Source organism: Macrosteles quadrilineatus, unplaced genomic scaffold (assembly GCF_028750875.1).
Source record: "Macrosteles quadrilineatus isolate MER2022 unplaced genomic scaffold, UCM_ALF_1.0 Scaffold_6__1_contigs__length_79288215, whole genome shotgun sequence".
NCBI classification, from domain to species: domain Eukaryota; kingdom Metazoa; phylum Arthropoda; class Insecta; order Hemiptera; family Cicadellidae; genus Macrosteles; species Macrosteles quadrilineatus.
In genome coordinates, this window is record NW_026542599.1 from 59761425 (window position 1) to 59779238 (window position 17814).

The 17814-nt window shown below is 41.5% G+C and overlaps 1 protein-coding gene across 2 annotated transcripts in view; it reads right to left on the bottom strand.

Annotated features, from left to right (window-relative positions):
• Positions 1 to 17814, bottom strand: part of LOC128996641 (protein limb expression 1 homolog) — a 110452-nt gene that overhangs the window by 71642 nt on the left and 20996 nt on the right. The window contains exon 1 of one of the 2 annotated variants that reach the window (XM_054422061.1): positions 9714 to 9785. The exons of the other annotated variant lie outside the window; for it this stretch is intronic. The gene's annotated coding sequence lies outside the window, so the exon portion shown is untranslated. Of the gene's footprint in view, positions 1 to 9713; positions 9786 to 17814 lie in introns of those variants that run through there. 2 annotated transcript variants of the gene reach the window in all.

Genomic DNA, 17814 nt, shown 5'->3' on the forward strand with positions numbered 1-17814 from the left:
TTCTCATTAGTGCCAGTGATTGTGACCACTTACACCAAAAACTTTACTCATTTCGTGACTTGACGCGTCCTGGGATGAGTGGATGTTCACCAATCAGCTGGTCCCAGAGTTGCATTTCAAAGATCATATTTTGGCGGTCTTTCTTTTCGCTTATCCTCCTCGACTCCACGGTCACTAAAATCACCACAGGAGGGTTCAGGTCCAAGAGGGCAATATAACGTTGTGACAACCGAATCTCGGTGCAGATTATAACGTCACTTTTATGACCAGGAAGGTTTCGCCTGTTTTCAGATTATTTGTAGCGCGCTGCCCTTATGCCGTATTTTCAGGACATAAAGACGTGGAACCGACGTTTAGTGGTTGCCTGTTGTGGAGGTGTTTTGAAAGCGTTTCATATTTTGGGTGTTTGATCATTTTTCTTACAATTTATTTGCACATTTTAGGACATCTTACAATCACATTATTTAAGGTGGAGACTTCATTTTAAAGAATACCGAGAACTATTTAACTTACATGTTCTAACCACTACCGTGCCTGGTGTTAAAAAGCCGGCACCGTGTGTTTGAGGTGATGAAACGAAAACAAACTCCAAGTGGTTTACCTGTGTTTGTTTGTTTGCCCAAGTTTCCGTTATGTAGGAGCGCGCCTCTTGCTCATTTCCAGTGTTTTATCGTCAATAGAAATACCGCTAGTCATAACTGCTCCCCAGTAATTGCCCCTCCGTTCTCAATTGTTCTCTTGTTTTTCAAGTCATCTCGCTCATAACCAATCCGCATTCCCGTTTTCATTTAGACGCGGTAAATGTATTAAAGATTGCTGTAAGCTGTATTAAGAACGGTTAATGTAAAATATGATGATAAATATTTAAATAGACCTTCATATAATCATATATATATATATATACATTGTACCAACTAACTACCTTAAGAATGTTTTGGTTGCGACCACCGGCCACTGTGTCTCGGTTGCGACCACTGGCCACTGTGTCTCGGTTGCGACCACCGGCCACGGTGTCTCGGTTGCGACCACCGGCCACGGTGTCTCGGTTGCGACCACCGGCCACGGTGTCTCGGTTGCGATCACTGGCCTCGGTGTCTCGGTTGCGACCACCGGCCACGGTGTCTCGGTTGCGACCACAGGCCACGGTGTCTCGGTTGCGACCACTGGCCTCGGTGTCTCGGTTGCGACCACCGGCCACGGTGTCTCGGTTGCGATCACTGGCCTCGGTGTCTCGGTTGCGACCACCGGCCACTGTGTCTCGGTTGCGACCACCGGCCACGGTGTCTCGGTTGCGACCACCGGCCACGGTGTCTCGGGTGCGACCACCGGCCACGGTGTCTCGGGTGCGACCACCGGCCACGGTGTCTCGGTTGCGACCACAGGCCACGGTGTCTCGGGTGCGACCACCGGCCACGGTGTCTCGGGTGCGACCACCGGCCACGGTGTCTCGGTTGCGACCACCGGCCACGGTGTCTCGGTTGCGATCACTGGCCTCGGTGTCTCTGTTGCGACCACCGGCCACGGTGTCTCGGTTGCGACCACCGGCCACGGTGTCTCGGTTGCGATCACTGGCCTCGGTGTCTCTGTTGCGACCACCGGCCACGGTGTCTCGGTTGCGACCACCGGCCACGGTGTCTCGGGTGCGACCACCGGCCACGGTGTCTCGGGTGCGACCACCGGCCACGGTGTCTCGGTTGCGACCACTGTGTCTCGGTTGTGACCACTGGCCACGGTGTCTCGGTGGCGACCACCGGCCACGGTGTCTCGGTTGCGACCACCGGCCACGGTGTCTCGGTTGCGACCACAGGCCACGGTGTCTCGGTTGCGACCACCGGCCACGGTGTCTCGGTTGCGACCACCGGCCACGGTGTCTCGGTTGCGACCACCGGCCACGGTGTCTCGGTTGCGACCACAGGCCACGGTGTCTCGGTTGCGACCACCGGCCACGGTGTCTCGGTTGCGACCACAGGCCACGGTGTCTCGGTTGCGACCACCGGCCACGGTGTCTCGGTTGCGACCACCGGCCACGGTGTCTCGGTTGCGACCACAGGCCACGGTGTCTCGGTTGCGACCACCGGCCACGGTGTCTCGGTTGCGACCACAGGCCACGGTGTCTCGGTTGCGACCACCGGCCACTGTGTCTCGGTTGCGACCACCGGCCACGGTGTCTCGGTTGCGACCACAGGCCACGGTGTCTCGGTTGCGACCACCGGCCACGGTGTCTCGGTTGCGACCACCGGCCACGGTGTCTCGGTTGCGACCACAGGCCACGGTGTCTCGGTTGCGACCACAGGCCACGGTGTCTCGGTTGCGACCACCGGCCACGGTGTCTCGGTTGCGACCACAGGCCACGGTGTCTCGGTTGCGACCACCGGCCACGGTGTCTCGGTTGCGACCACCGGCCACGGTGTCTCGGTTGCGACCACCGGCCACGGTGTCTCGGTTGCGACCACCGGCCACGGTGTCTTGGTTGCGACCACCGGCCACTGTGTCTCGGTTGCGACCACAGGCCACGGTGTCTCGGTTGCGACCACCGGCCACGGTGTCTCGGTTGCGACCACAGGCCACGGTGTCTCGGTTGCGACCACCGGCCACGGTGTCTCGGTTGCGACCACAGGCCACGGTGTCTCGGTTGCGACCACTGGCCTCGGTGTCTCGGTTGCGACCACCGGCCACGGTGTCTCGGTTGCGATCACTGGCCTCGGTGTCTCGGTTGCGACCACCGGCCACTGTGTCTCGGTTGCGACCACTGGCCACTGTGTCTCGGTTGCGACCACCGGCCACGGTGTCTCGGTTGCGACCACCGGCCACGGTGTCTCGGTTGCGACCACAGGCCACGGTGTCTCGGTTGCGACCACAGGCCACGGTGTCTCGGTTGCGACCACCGGCCACGGTGTCTTGGTTGCGACCACCGGCCACGGTGTCTCGGTTGCGACCACAGGCCACGGTGTCTCGGTTGCGACCACCGGCCACGGTGTCTCGGTTGCGACCACCGGCCACGGTGTCTCGGTTGCGACCACCGGCCACGGTGTCTCGGTTGCGACCACCGGCCACGGTGTCTCGGTTGCGACCACCGGCCACGGTGTCTCGGTTGCGACCACCGGCCACGGTGTCTCGGTTGCGACCACCGGCCACGGTGTCTCGGTTGCGACCACCGGCCACGGTGTCTCGGTTGCGACCACCGGCCACGGTGTCTCGGTTGCGACCACCGGCCACGGTGTCTCGGTTGCGACCACCGGCCACGGTGTCTCGGTTGCGACCACTGGCCACGGTGTCTCGGTTGCGACCACCGGCCACGGTGTCTCGGTTGCGACCACCGGCCACGGTGTCTCGGTTGCGACCACCGGCCACGGTGTCTCGGTTGCGACCACCGGCCACGGTGTCTCGGTTGCGACCACAGGCCACGGTTTCTCGGTTGCGACCACTGGTTGGCTCTCGTGGACTGGTTGTAAGATCAATGCGTCCGTTACCTCTCCCACGCCCCCCCCCCAGACCGCCCCTGTCCCCCTAATTATCCACACTACCGCTTCACTTATCCGGCAGACGTTTAATTGCTAATGCGCCCATAAATTTTCTGGCGTCTTTGTTTTGGTGAATAACTAAGAGGGGAGTGAAAGTTTTTGGGCTTCTATTGGCGATTTAGATTATTGAGCGTTTTGTGGCAGAATAAAAGTTTTGATTTTTGTTTGCTTTAGATTAGTTTAGTTGACCTCTCTATCGATATCTTTTTATCCAAGCTTTTATCTTAATTACTACGATTATCTTGGCTTAAAATTAAATGTATACAACTTCTCTACGATGAGTATTTTACGTAGGCCTTACATCAATTCCAAACTTGAATTAGCCTTTTTTCTTTACTGAGAGGTTACATATACTTACTAAATTATTCATCAACAATTTTGTTTTTGATATTTCAAAGATTAGTTGCTATTTAAATTCAATTATAAAAATACTCTGAGGAATGTGTTCAAAGAAGTTTACGAAATAAGGAATACAATCAATGTCACGAATCCTAGCCTTGAATCGTAAAGTGTACAAAAACTCCCATTTCCATTTTACAACGTAATAACTGCCAGAACCTAGGAAAACAGAAAAAAGCGCCTGGAAGCGTCACCTAGAAGAAACGAAAGGTTCGAAATCAATGCACACTCACGAAACGCTGCAAGTGAAAAATATTTTAGTTCTCACTTCGAGAAAAAAATACAAGGTTCACATCCGTGTAAAAAAACAAAAACAAATTATCATTGTCTACAAATAAATACAAGTCTACTACAAAGCGATAGGTTGGATACTACCATTTACTTTTGATACTAGGTACTACATTCTGTTGTCGAAATTGGGGGGATCATGTTCTTTTGAGTGTACTGTAATCAAAATAAGGTGTAGTTTATTAATTTTATTTGTTACCCTTTAACGTTTGATTACTATATCATATCGTAAACAACACCAAAAATATGAGAGGGTAGTTTACAAAAAGATTTTTGTACTTTTTTTATAGATTTAGTAAAATAATCGGTTGATCCATAAAGATGATAAATATATGAAAGAGTATGTTTAATCTATTATACTATTTCATCTCAAGAGTCAAAACTCACTAAATGCCTCAGAGAAAACAAAATACTGTTTAAAATCCCCATGTTATTCTTATGGTCGACAAGTAACCTGGTGAAGTGTGTGTGATTCTTTATGAATAGATTACATTATGATAAAATTTGGCAAATTGAGTTATTTCATATGTATTAATCTATTAACAAACTCTCTGATATAACTTGTATTGCCTACCCTGAAGCGGCAAACTTAAGTACACAATAAACATAACGTTTAACTTACTTACTTACTTATCAAGCCATTAAAACTTAAGGAGGTTTTTGGCCTCGCCAAACACGGTATATTAATTAATAGGGAAAAAATCAGAAATTTTTTATAACTTTATTTATTGTAGAAATCCATAAAGTAAATGGAAGTTCGCTTAGTCTGCAGGTATGCTGGGGCAGTGGTATATATTTTTAGGTTAGTTTATGGTTGCATTACGAGAAATATAGTACTGTACGTCACTCGTTCAAAATATGTTTACATACTCGTACGGTAAACACCTATTTTCCGGACAAGTAACGTATCTTCTCATCTTGATCTTAATCTCATTTTCTCTTCACTGATCTTTAGTTCATGTTTGAATCATATTGCATGAAGTTGATTGCATAAATGACCCAAGGTTGCTGAGTATCCCATAGAGCTTAAAAATACACGAACAGCTGTAAAAATTTCTACGAACCATTTTTTGATCGATATATTCTAGTAGTTATCCGAATCTTAAAAAGTGATTCAGTTCCATGGAAGGAACGAGTTTAGTTACTTTGTTCACCTGTCACATTATTTACACGGTTGTGCTGTGAAGTGGAAAGTCGGCCAGTTAGAACACAAAACCGTGAGTGAAAATACTCGATAAGATCGTTTAATCCATATTGCACTCTGCGCTATAATCCGTGAAGCAGATGCAGTTACGTCTGGAATGACGATAATATTCCGGCTCTTTTCATTGAGTCGTTCTTTCGGGCAAGTAGCTAAGTAGAAGCCACACATTACGTTAAGAAGATTTTACATCTTCATGGATCGGGTAAAAACAATTTTCTCTTATGTGTAATTCCGGTGTCCTTGAAGAGAGTTTTGAAGTTTAATATTTATTTCTTACTGTAATCTACTGTTTATAAACGATTGTTTACTAGTATTATGGCTAACTGATAGCACAATTCCAATTTAATTTACAAATTAATTCCTGTTAGCGAATTTCCCATATAGGGAATAAGCTATTACCGTAGGTCTCATGGTAAGACCTAGACCCGGGACCGATTTACTTTTTCGTTTTGAGGTCCCCAGAGGCCAAAAACACCATCCGTTCAAATTCATATATATATATATATATTTATATATATATATATATATATATTTATATATGTGTCCGTTAGCGCGATAACTCGAGCAAAATTGATCCGATTTTGATGAAATTTGGTACAAACGTGTAAACCTACATTTATTCAAACGAGTTCGCGAACCAGCATAATCGGACCATGGGATCAGGGGTTTATGGGGAGTTTTATGGGGTAAAAATGGGTTTTTCTCATTTTTGACCCTAAAAACTTTAAATTTCTAAATTTCTCTCTAGACCATTTTGAAGAGCTTAAAAAAACAAATAATTTAGTATATTGAAGTTTTTTTGAATGTTCATTGACTACGGAGAAAATTAAAGAAATTGTAAACCAATTTAAAATTCCCATGTTATTCTTATGGAGAATAAATAAACTGTTCTAGTTTGCTTGTTTATGGATATATTTCAATCAAATTTGGCAATTTGGCTTATTTCATACTAAGCTATCAATATTTCAATTGAAAAAACACACCTCAACATCTTTCCCGTAGCAGCAAACCTAACTGCTCACTAAAATTAATGTTATTTAAATAGTAAATAAATCTGAAAATTTATAGGGAATATTTTAGTAGAAATCAAGCCGGGTGAATGGAAATTCGCTTAGTATGCAGGTTTGCTGCGACGGGGGTATTTTTAATAGAAACAAGAGGTGTGAGAAGTCTATTTGCAGTATGTTTGGATACTTCAAGATATAATTTTGCTGTACTTCGGACTTTGGAAAAACGATAGAACTCCTCAAATATTATTCGTGTATAGAGAAAATCGAGAAATTATGATGTATCTACAATGAACTGTTAACAGGCTATAAAATACCAATGATTAGACTTGATAAAACCAACCTCCTAATCTTAACCTTAACCTTGTAATCAAACTAATCTTAATTCTCTAATCTCTATAATCTTCCATTAATCTTAATCTTGATCTTGATCTTTCCGTTAATATTCTATTCTGAACTTCTTACACTCACGTTCTCTGCACTAACAGAACTCGAAGATAAAAACTGTATTTATAGTTTCTGTTTTTTGCTCGTAATTAGCTCATTTTTGAAAGTAGAGCAAACCGATGAAATTAAAGTTTTAAACAAATTTTAGTAAATAATTTGATTGAATCATATTTGTGTAAATTCCTAAATCTATAGCCAGAAATAAACGAGCCAAGTTTCACAGAGATCTACAATAGTACTTCATAAGTTACATTAGTAAGAACTAATTACATGTTTCAGGAAATCCAAATTTAAAACAATTAAAATATCTAAATAACAAAGCATAACGCGTTGGTCTACTCTTAGCTATTTTCTTGCCACCTAGAATCAATCTTATATCCATCAAGTTAATCATCCATTCCAAACCAGTATCGTTTTCAAACCGTTTAAACGGACCAAGATACACTGGTATGCGGGGAGGGCCTTACCCAGACCAGAATTTGGGTAATAAATCAAACGAAAACAGTTGACTTAGGGATAAACGCTACAATCAGACTGGAATCGTGAGCAACGTTTCAATCAATGGTTCATGATTACATGGCGCAGACGTGCGAACGCTTCGACTTGCTGCTCAGCTGCTACTGGGAGAACAGCGACTACCAGATGACTACTAGGAGTACGGTGATACCTACACTTGACCGCAAAGTGGAAACCCTCCCACCCCTAGAACCTCCTCTCCCTCACGTATATCTATCTACACTTGGCCGCAACATGGACTGATCGCAAAGTGGAATCCCTCCCACCCTTAGAACCTCCTCTCCCTCACGTATATCTATCTACACTTGGCCGCAACATGGACTGATCGCAAAGTGGAATCCCTCCCACCCTTAGAACCTCCTCTCCCTCACGTATATCTATCTACACTTGACCGCAACATGGACTGATCGCAAAGTGGAAACCCTCCCACCCTTAGAACCTCCTCTCCCTCACGTATATCTATCTACACTTGGCCGCAACATGGACTGATCGCAAAGTAGAAACCCTCCCACCCTTAGAACCTCCTCTCCCTCACGTATATCTATCTACACTTGGCCGCAACATGGACTGATCGCAAAGTGGAATCCCTCCCACCCTTATAACCTCCTCTCCCTCACGTATATCTATCTACACGTGGCCGCAACATGGACTGATCGCAAAGTGGAATCCCTCCCACCCTTAGAACCTCCTCTCCCTCACGTATATCTATCTACACTTGGCCGCAACATGGACTGATCGCAAAGTAGAAACCCTCCCACCCTTATAACCTCCTCTCCCTCACGTATATCTATCTACACTTGACCGCAACATGGACTGATCGCAAAGTGGAAACCCTCCCACCCTTATAACCTCCTCTCCCTCACGTATATCTATCTACACTTGACCGCAACATGGACTGATCGCAAAGTGGAAACCCTCCCACCCTTATAACCTCCTCTCCCTCACGTATATCTATCTACACTTGGCCGCAACATGGACTGATCGCAAAGTGGAATCCCTCCCACCCTTAGAACCTCCTCTCCCTCACGTATATCTATCTACACTTGGCCGCAACATGGACTGATCGCAAAGTGGAATCCCTCCCACCCTTAGAACCTCCTCTCCCTCACGTATATCTATCTACACTTGACCGCAACATGGACTGATCGCAAAGTGGAATCCCTCCCACCCTTATAACCTCCTCTCCCTCACGTATATCTATCTACACTTGGCCGCAACATGGACTGATCGCAAAGTGGAATCCCTCCCACCCTTATAACCTCCTCTCCCTCACGTATATCTATCTACACTTGGCCGCAACATGGACTGATCGCAAAGTGGAAACCCTCCCACCCTTATAACCTCCTCTCCCTCACGTATATCTATCTACACTTGGCCGCAACATGGACTGATCGCAAAGTGGAAACCCTCCCACCCTTATAACCTCCTCTCCCTCACGTATATCTATCTACACTTGGCCGCAACATGGACTGATCGCAAAGTGGAAACCCTCCCACCCTTATAACCTCCTCTCCCTCACGTATATCTATCTACACTTGACCGCAACATGGACTGATCGCAAAGTGGAATCCCTCCCACCCTTAGAACCTCCTCTCCCTCACGTATATCTATCTACACTTGGCCGCAACATGGACTGATCGCAAAGTGGAATCCCTCCCACCCTTATAACCTCCTCTCCCTCACGTATATCTATCTACACTTGACCGCAACATGGACTGATCGCAAAGTGGAATCCCTCCCACCCTTAGAACCTCCTCTCCCTCACGTATATCTATCTACACTTGGCCGCAACATGGACTGATCGCAAAGTGGAATCCCTCCCACCCTTAGAACCTCCTCTCCCTCACGTATATCTATCTACACTTGACCGCAACATGGACTGATCGCAAAGTGGAATCCCTCCCACCCTTATAACCTCCTCTCCCTCACGTATATCTATCTACACTTGGCCGCAACATGGACTGATCGCAAAGTGGAATCCCTCCCACCCTTAGAACCTCCTCTCCCTCACGTATATCTATCTACACTTGGCCGCAACATGGACTGATCGCAAAGTAGAATCCCTCCCACCCTTAGAACCTCCTCTCCCTCACGTATATCTACACTTGACTGCAAATTGGACTGACCATAAAGTGGAAGACATCATTGACTACTAACTACTAGCTAACTACTTTGAGATAAGAAGAGAGACATAACCACTATCTGACTACCAATGATCTATAGTTTGTGATTGTTATTGCACAGATTAATGAACAATGTCTGCTTCGTTGAGCTTAACTGTGAAAACTAGTTTTCTTGATATTTAAAACTTAAATTTTAAATCGAACTTACCGATGGATCAATCTTACTGATAATTTAATTGCACCAACGAACCTGCAACACAAAATAACAGTAAATATTTTCACAACATAGCTTTTTGTAGCTTCTGACTAATATCATAGACAAAAATAATTAATATCAGCTGTTTCTTTAATCAAAACCATTGAATAAGAGCCGAATTATCAAAGAAAACTTTTTCTAGTTTCCAACCACGAAAATATTCCTGACTGTTTCAGACTCGAACAGGCATCTTCTGTTTACTTAGGGTGCAAAATAACAACTCAGATATTGATAGCAAAACAATAAAGATGTAATTTTCAATTGGCATATAAAGTAAATTAAACACATAAACTTCTGAAAAGGAAATGTGAAAGTGCTCAGACTATCCAAACATCGGTGGTGAGGTCAAGACAGTCTCTTGCTGAGTAGCTGTCACTGTCTTGGATGACCCTAATAGCAGCCATCAATACATAGGTCAGCATTACATGCAAGAAATGTCTATCAGCCTTCAGTGAACAGTAGGCTCGCCGAGGCTCTTGGTTTCTTTAGCAAGGACGCATTGTGTGACAAACGTCAATTTGAAAAGTATTTTATGGGGAATATTTGCCAGTTTTTTCTTATTATTTGACAATGCAGTTCACTCTGTAAATTACAATATTCACACTTAAAAGTTTGAACACACACCATTGCCATTTGTACTGAAGAAGTGATGCTTGATGGACCAGCTGTAGACATTTTTCATCCAAAGAGGTTCAAAATTCGCACGCCTCCGATTGGCTCTCTTAGTTTGCTCCCATTGAATTTCTCTTTCTTCTCTATTAGCTTTGCATATAATTTATTAGGACATTGAAGATTATACACGGCTTAAAGAAAAACCTTCCTTTGCAGTTTGACACCAGTAAAAACTGTTGAGTAAGAAATAAAACTGAATTTAACTTCTTATGTTTTTACTTTAAACCTCGCATTACTTAAAACATAAGATTTTGTATTGATAAACATAGATTACAGGAACTGTTCATAAACTAAACATAATGTTCAATTTGACCAACAGGGAAGCTAATTAAAGACAATATTATGTCAATTGTAATTCAATATACTTTTGAATGTCTAAAAATAAGTAAATCCCTTCAAACAAGACGACACAAACTGATTGGTATGCAAGATTAAAAACCCAACTAATGCACTGTAGCTAAACACTTACATACCGACCAAAAGTGGAAATTCACTTTCGGTAGTAAATTTCTAAAAGCTTTAAAGTTAAGCGGCGGGCATCACCGCTCATTTTGGAGGAATTCCGAATCCGGTACGTAGATCCGTAAATGTTTGACCGAAGAATACACTTATGGTTGGCATTATAGGTATGGGAACTAACACATGACAGCAAACACCCATTAGGAATAGCGGAAAGTTGCGAGTGTAAAACCGTGCTATTTAAAATACAAGCTCAATTGAGTGGTCATTTGGGTTTTAATTGGCTTTGCTTTGATTAATTGCCTTATTGTGGACTTTTACACATTTTGCGACTTGTTAAACATTAAAAATGTGCCTCGTCATATTATGTATTTTGTTAGGGTGTTACGTATCAAATAAAAAGTAAATTGTACATTCGGTGAACACATGGCACAGGCGTATAGATACTATCCTCTTTTCAGCTCAGGACTTCTGGATACACTATTCGGAAGATAAGAAAAGGATGCACCTTCTATACTTGTACGTACAGATATTTCTATTGTTCTATTGTTTGACATTGAAATCCTCAGTCGATTTCATGTACTAATCATCGATTTGTTTCTAATTCGAGTCAAGAAGTTTATCACAAAATCACACATCAGGAGAAACAAGTGTAACCTGATATTTAAAATGTTGAATCATCAACACAGATATCTACCGTACAGACAATTTCGTAAAATAAGCATGTTTTACAAGCAATAAATGACCCCCAAAACTACTCAGGAGAAAAGGAAGCAGTAGTATTTATTTTTACCCATACCACAGACAGTACCCTATTGACAATTGGTTACTCTATTGTCTAATATCGTCCTAGAATTTCTTTAAAGTTGCCTCTTGAGCTCAGAATTACCAAAATTACTACACACAATAAAAAAACTACATGATCCAAGCTCCTTCATAAGTATCTAACTCCAACATAAAAAATATGAACGTGAAAGGCCCAAACTTACCAGCAATGAAGTAATGAAGAAAACGTATGTATACGCTTGCAACTAAGCTTAGCTTGCAATAGACGCACTTTTAAAATATCCTGAAGATCAAAATGCTTTTAAATGCCAAGATGACGAACGATTACTTAGACATGTATGACTCTCTGTATACGTTTAGAGACGACAGTTAAAACCCGATAACCTCGTCCTTTACGTGAAGGTGATTTCTACGAAACACTACTCCTCCGTTAATAATGGACGGATTTTTACAAACGATGTGTCAAAATTAAGTATTTTTTGTGTAGACGCACCCTTTTACCAATTCCTGTCATAAAAGTCCTCGGGCTTTTCCCCACAGGCCATCAAAATCCCAATGTATTTATGATTGTAAGATTCAAAACAGACGAATAATTTGTATTAATTACAGCTGTTCATAATAAACACATGATACACACAAGAGCGATAGTTTTCAGAGTGAGTTCGTTTTCAGTGTCGATAACTGGAGTGAAGTGATTGATTACATTATCTTTGAGTTGACTCAAGTCATAGGAAATGGCTGCTATTCGTTTTGAAATAACGCCTGCAATAGTTTGTAATTGATCGAATTCGAGCAACAGGTGCACTAGTTTATACTAATAATTATACTAATAGTTTCCCTTGGAGGGCATTTAAAATACTTAACAATCGAATAAATATTTTATATCCTAAAATAACGAATTGGTCAGTAAAATAACAAAACAGTATATCAGTATATCACAGCGCCGCGCCGCGCAGCTCTGTAGGCTGGTAGAGCTGGAGGCAGGCGCGGTATTTTCCCATGTCAATCAGCATTTCAGCTCAAGGTTGACGCTCCAGTTACCGTCGGTTTCTTTTTACTTTGGGTCGGACTTGCATCTACACTAGCTACTTACGGGTTACTCCATGTAAAGCAAACGCGAGTGTAGACGAAGTTGTATCAGAGGGAAGAGAGAATTCTGCCAGAGTGATGGATGAAAAACTGTTCACGTTTATTTTATGTTTGAATCGGTAAAAGAAGGATCGTAATTGTAAGAGATACCATAGATACTACTGTAGTTGACAAGGATGCAGTGTTAAAAAGGTGTTGAAATAAGTTAACAGATAAAATAAGCTATTTTGTGTGTGCTATCATTATGGGAAGTAAATTTATCAGTCAACTGTAGGAGTATTAGAGCAAATTTGTACTTTAAGAGATTAAAATTAAACTCATTAATTCGCAGTTACATTGCTAAAGAACAAACTATATTTAATCGGATAGTTTGTGTAATCTTTAGTGTGACATTATCTGAATCAGATTCAAACAAGTTAAATCAGCAACACTTGTAACACGATGAAGTCTTTGGAGAAACGACTCGTGAAAATATGCATTTAATGTTGTAAATTTAATAGTTAACGAGTTAACAGATCAAAAACAAAGTAAACATCCGAACAATATTGATGATTTTCTTTTGGGAAAGTTACTGAAACAACTATTTTACAAAACTATCACCAAATCATTGTCGCAATTTTTAAGAGGCCGACGAATAAAAATTTGTGTATCGGGAATTTCATTTTCATGATGACCGAAAATTGTGATGAGTTTTGGTTCTAAATACTTCAACCAGCTGTTTCATGGTTATAATTACCAAATTTGTGTGATATATCTGTTGCTACAGCAATGTCTGTAGACAGCTGTGGTTTGCATTTTGTTCTGTTTACTTTTGGTTGATTGTAAACTTAGTGAAAGAAAGGAACTTGATAGCAAACTTAAACTCTTACAACAGTAAATTGAAGCAGGTAATCCAATAACTTTAACTAATCCATGGATTTAACGATATGGTAGCAGAGTGTGGTTACCTGCTTTAACTTTTTTTACTCTCTTACAACTATTTACTTTAACTTTTCAAACATGTTTGTAATTTCCAACGATCAACTGATACTACATACTTTGCAGAGCTACAACTTGAAACTAGAATACAAACTTTGACTAGCTTTGTGAAGATCGTGGAGTACATTCAAGATCGACTGGACTCGGAACCTAACAATGATAACCAACAGGCGGGCCCTCAGCAGAAGACGATTTTATCAACAGGATTATGGTCTACGAGGAGATTCTAGTCCAACTCGAGGTAAGATTAGATAGTTACTGGTCAGACAAACGTGCCTGTGTCGTATTCACTACCATCCCTCCCAATTCAGAACGTTCAACTTTGGGAGTTGGTTTTACCAACTTCCCAAGAGGACATGCTACGACGATGGCAGGAGTTTTCGGACAGCTCGAGCATAGACTTTTGGGAGCATAGCCTAGATTTTAAATATCGTTTATTTAACTTATCAACTTAAAACTTAAATAAAAACAGGTAATCCAATAACTTTAGTCTGACTAATCCACGGATTTTACGATAATATCTGCATCCAGTTTTGAATCAAAAGATTCACGTGAGGATTGAACAGGCCTTGAAAAGGGGGTGAGAGGAAATATACAGTATATGACAAAAAACATATCAATAGATGAAAGTAAATTTTCGCTAAATCTGGACCAAGAACAGTTCAAAACCAATAGGTCGGTTCTTCTTCAGTTTCTTCAATATTTCAGGCCATTTTTACATCCATTGTGTAGAGGCCGGCCCAGTAGTACTCGTACATTATACATGGGAATGGGCGTGACAGCAGCGATCATCGTCTGAAGGTCATCCAGCTGATTGTAGTGATAAGAACGTTCAAGGTCATCGCTATCTGGAAATCCAGCTGCACAAGAATGATGTGGGCGCGGAATTTTCATCTTGGTTGTAAAGATGATCCCAAGTGATATGGTACTATTCACGGACAGATTCGAAGTAGATACGTCACATTAAGAGGTTGACGAACTCGAGCTTGAGAAGTGGTCAACGCGTTCAACTTGCAATAGATGTTGAGAATGCAAATGCATTTGTTAAGAAGTGTCCAAAAATGCTACAATGAACTTTAAAGTACTGTCTCTCATAGACACAGTAAGTATGAATTGTTGATGCGTTTAGGACGTGGAATGTTTCTAATGAATTGATCTTACATGGTTTATTCCGCATATTGCATGAACTTGCAAGTTCTGTCTAATGCTACCGTTAACTGAAATTCCATATTTAAATACACTGCAAGTTCATGGATAGAAAGTTTGGAGTGTGAATGGAATGTTAGGGTAAAATTACTTATACAAGCATCTGTGAAAGACTGCAAGTGAATGAATCCGCATGCTCTTAACTGATCAAAAAGCTTATTGGCCATGCGATTTCAATGCTAGCTTTGACATACCAGTAGTTAAGTATCTTTAAACATTAAACGAAGATGGATAAATGCCCATTCAAAACAGGGCATGGAAATCGCCATAAACAGGCTTCAAATTTATAATATGATAATCAGTCTATTAGAATTAAGGAAGGCGCTAACCAGCACGAATGCTCACTATTTGAGCAGTAACCATACGATATAGATGATCTGAGAGCCAGTTTCTCACCCAAAGTTCTGTGACTTGGCTATTTTCCAAACCAACCTTACTGGAAGGAAACATAGAATATAGTTGTACTTATTTGGTAAGCGATGTCGATTCAGTCCTCGTTGCAACTGAAGCTGTACTGCGAGTTGCGAAAGAATGATAGAAAGTTGCATAAACCGCAGACTGGCCTAGTCATACCTTTCCCCTCCAAACAAATTTCCATTGCACGTTTTCAACAACATACTTGACAACGGGAGGTGTTTCTCTCACGATGTGGCTTGTGCAATGTGTTACATCCTTTAAAGAGGTGTCAATATGTGTCTAAATATTCCTTGACATCTGGCGAAAATGTAACAGCAATGCTGAAAACGATCGACGACGAATCTTAACTTAACTTTCATTTGTGTATTATTTTTATTTAAGAAAACAACTTGTAATACAGAACTTAATGTAATTACAGTACACTTTTTATATCGGCATAGAATATGGAAAAAAGATACTAAGGAGTGTGATTCAAGGCGAAAATCAAACATTCTCAATGAAACAACCTCGATAAGTTCTTAAATATATCGTTCTTAAATATACCAACAAAAAAGGGTGCCATGAGAATACTTTAGGATTTATTTGACCCGTAAATATTTTTAAAATTCACAATAATTGTATTTTTCAAAATGCTGCCTTTGTTTTAAATGTAAAAGCTGTTGCATTTGTATAGACAAAGGCAAAAATTCCGCGTGTTTTTGTCTATAATGTATATACAAAAAAAAAATACAAAAAATTAACAAGTGATGATGGTGACAGTCCATCAAAACGAATCAAAAGCCTCTATAGACGGTCCAAACGCAGTGATTCATTTACTACAGTCCTGTTAAAGTGTTTCACAACAATACGCTAAAAAATACTCTGCTTCTTTGCTACTACATTCCTTCAGAAAATAAGCGTACACATAAAATTTCACCTTCCCAAATCAGTTTGTTTACAAATTTAATTCACCCTCAGCCAAACTCAAACACGTCCGAAACCATATTTTCGGCCGCGAAAACTCGATGGTGACGGGTCGTAAAATCGATGCCCGGGATTTTATTTTTTGTTTTCGCCGGTGAATATCATTTTTTGCATTTAAATCTCATAAAATCCGGCCACCTGCCGTCCCATAAATGTTGTTCTTGGCTAAATCGTTTGTAAAAGTTTACCCGGCTATTAAAACGGTTCCCGTGCATGAACCATTAGCATGGGAATTTCCCTAAATGAGGCTGCCACATTCTTCCGCAGGATGTGTAAAGTGAGGTTTTTGTAATTATTTAGGCTATTAGACGGCGAATTTATAAAGAAAAGAAGCACAACGATCGCATCATAACAATTATTTTACAAGCTTAATTTCCGCAAAAAGTTTTTTGTAATTTATGGTTATGACGGAAAATTGGCGAGCTCAAGAGTGCATCGTTCCTGGTCATGTACTTAGACCATTTGCATCGATCAAAACTATGTACATCGGACACAATCATGTGGATCGTTCATTACTTAAATACAACGTCCAATTTTTATATAGACTAACACATTGATCAAAACGAATCAGTCGAAAATTTTAGTTTTCCGAATTATTTACAGATGATATGACAGTTTCAGATGACCTTAGATAAAATGGTGTTCTTTACTAAGATGTTGCATTGGCATTTATTAAAATTGGCTTTGCATATAGCTGAAGTTTATAACGTTGATACTAAACAAAAGCCAGTGTAAACCCTTATATAACTGTGAGTAATCGAGTAATCAGTCAAAAATTTTGTGGTTTTCAGCCATCTAGAAGAATTTAAAACGCAAACTAAAATAAATCTTAAACCTTAAAACCGCATGGACAAAATTAAAAAAAAAAAAAACCTATGGACTTGTGTCATTTAGATTTCCACTGTTGGCAGCCTGTAGCTATACGATATATAGTTGTAACACGATATTTGCATGGTAACGACAAATAAAAAAAGACCAACGCCAAATCAAATCCAAGATGTCCGTGACAAAATCACTCCGTGTAGACGCTCGTACAAGACATGCATGTGAGCGATTGGGGTAGGGTTTCAAGTTTCAATTTCATTACTGATAAAATCCTCCACTTTAGTCCTAAGGTCACAAAAGTTCAAGGATTAATGAGCTCTTCTGAGGTGTTTTGGCCAAGACGAAATTTGTCATAGTCAATGCAGTTTGGTTTAACGTAAGTCAGTCACTGAACAAGATTTTACAAATCCTGAAGAACGACTTTGTCCCAGAGCAGCCACGTGTTAATAGAAGCAGAAGACGAATAGTTTAAGTTAGTGAAATTTCTTTTTACTGAATTAATAAGTGTGGGAATGTTCCAAAATTTTGATTATTTTCACCGTTTTATTTTCGATCAACCATCTCAACAACCACAATTTTAGAAATTCGTTTTCGGAAACAAATTGGAATATCAAATTAGTTACAAAAATGGAAAACCTGAAGGACCTTTTGTAAGGTA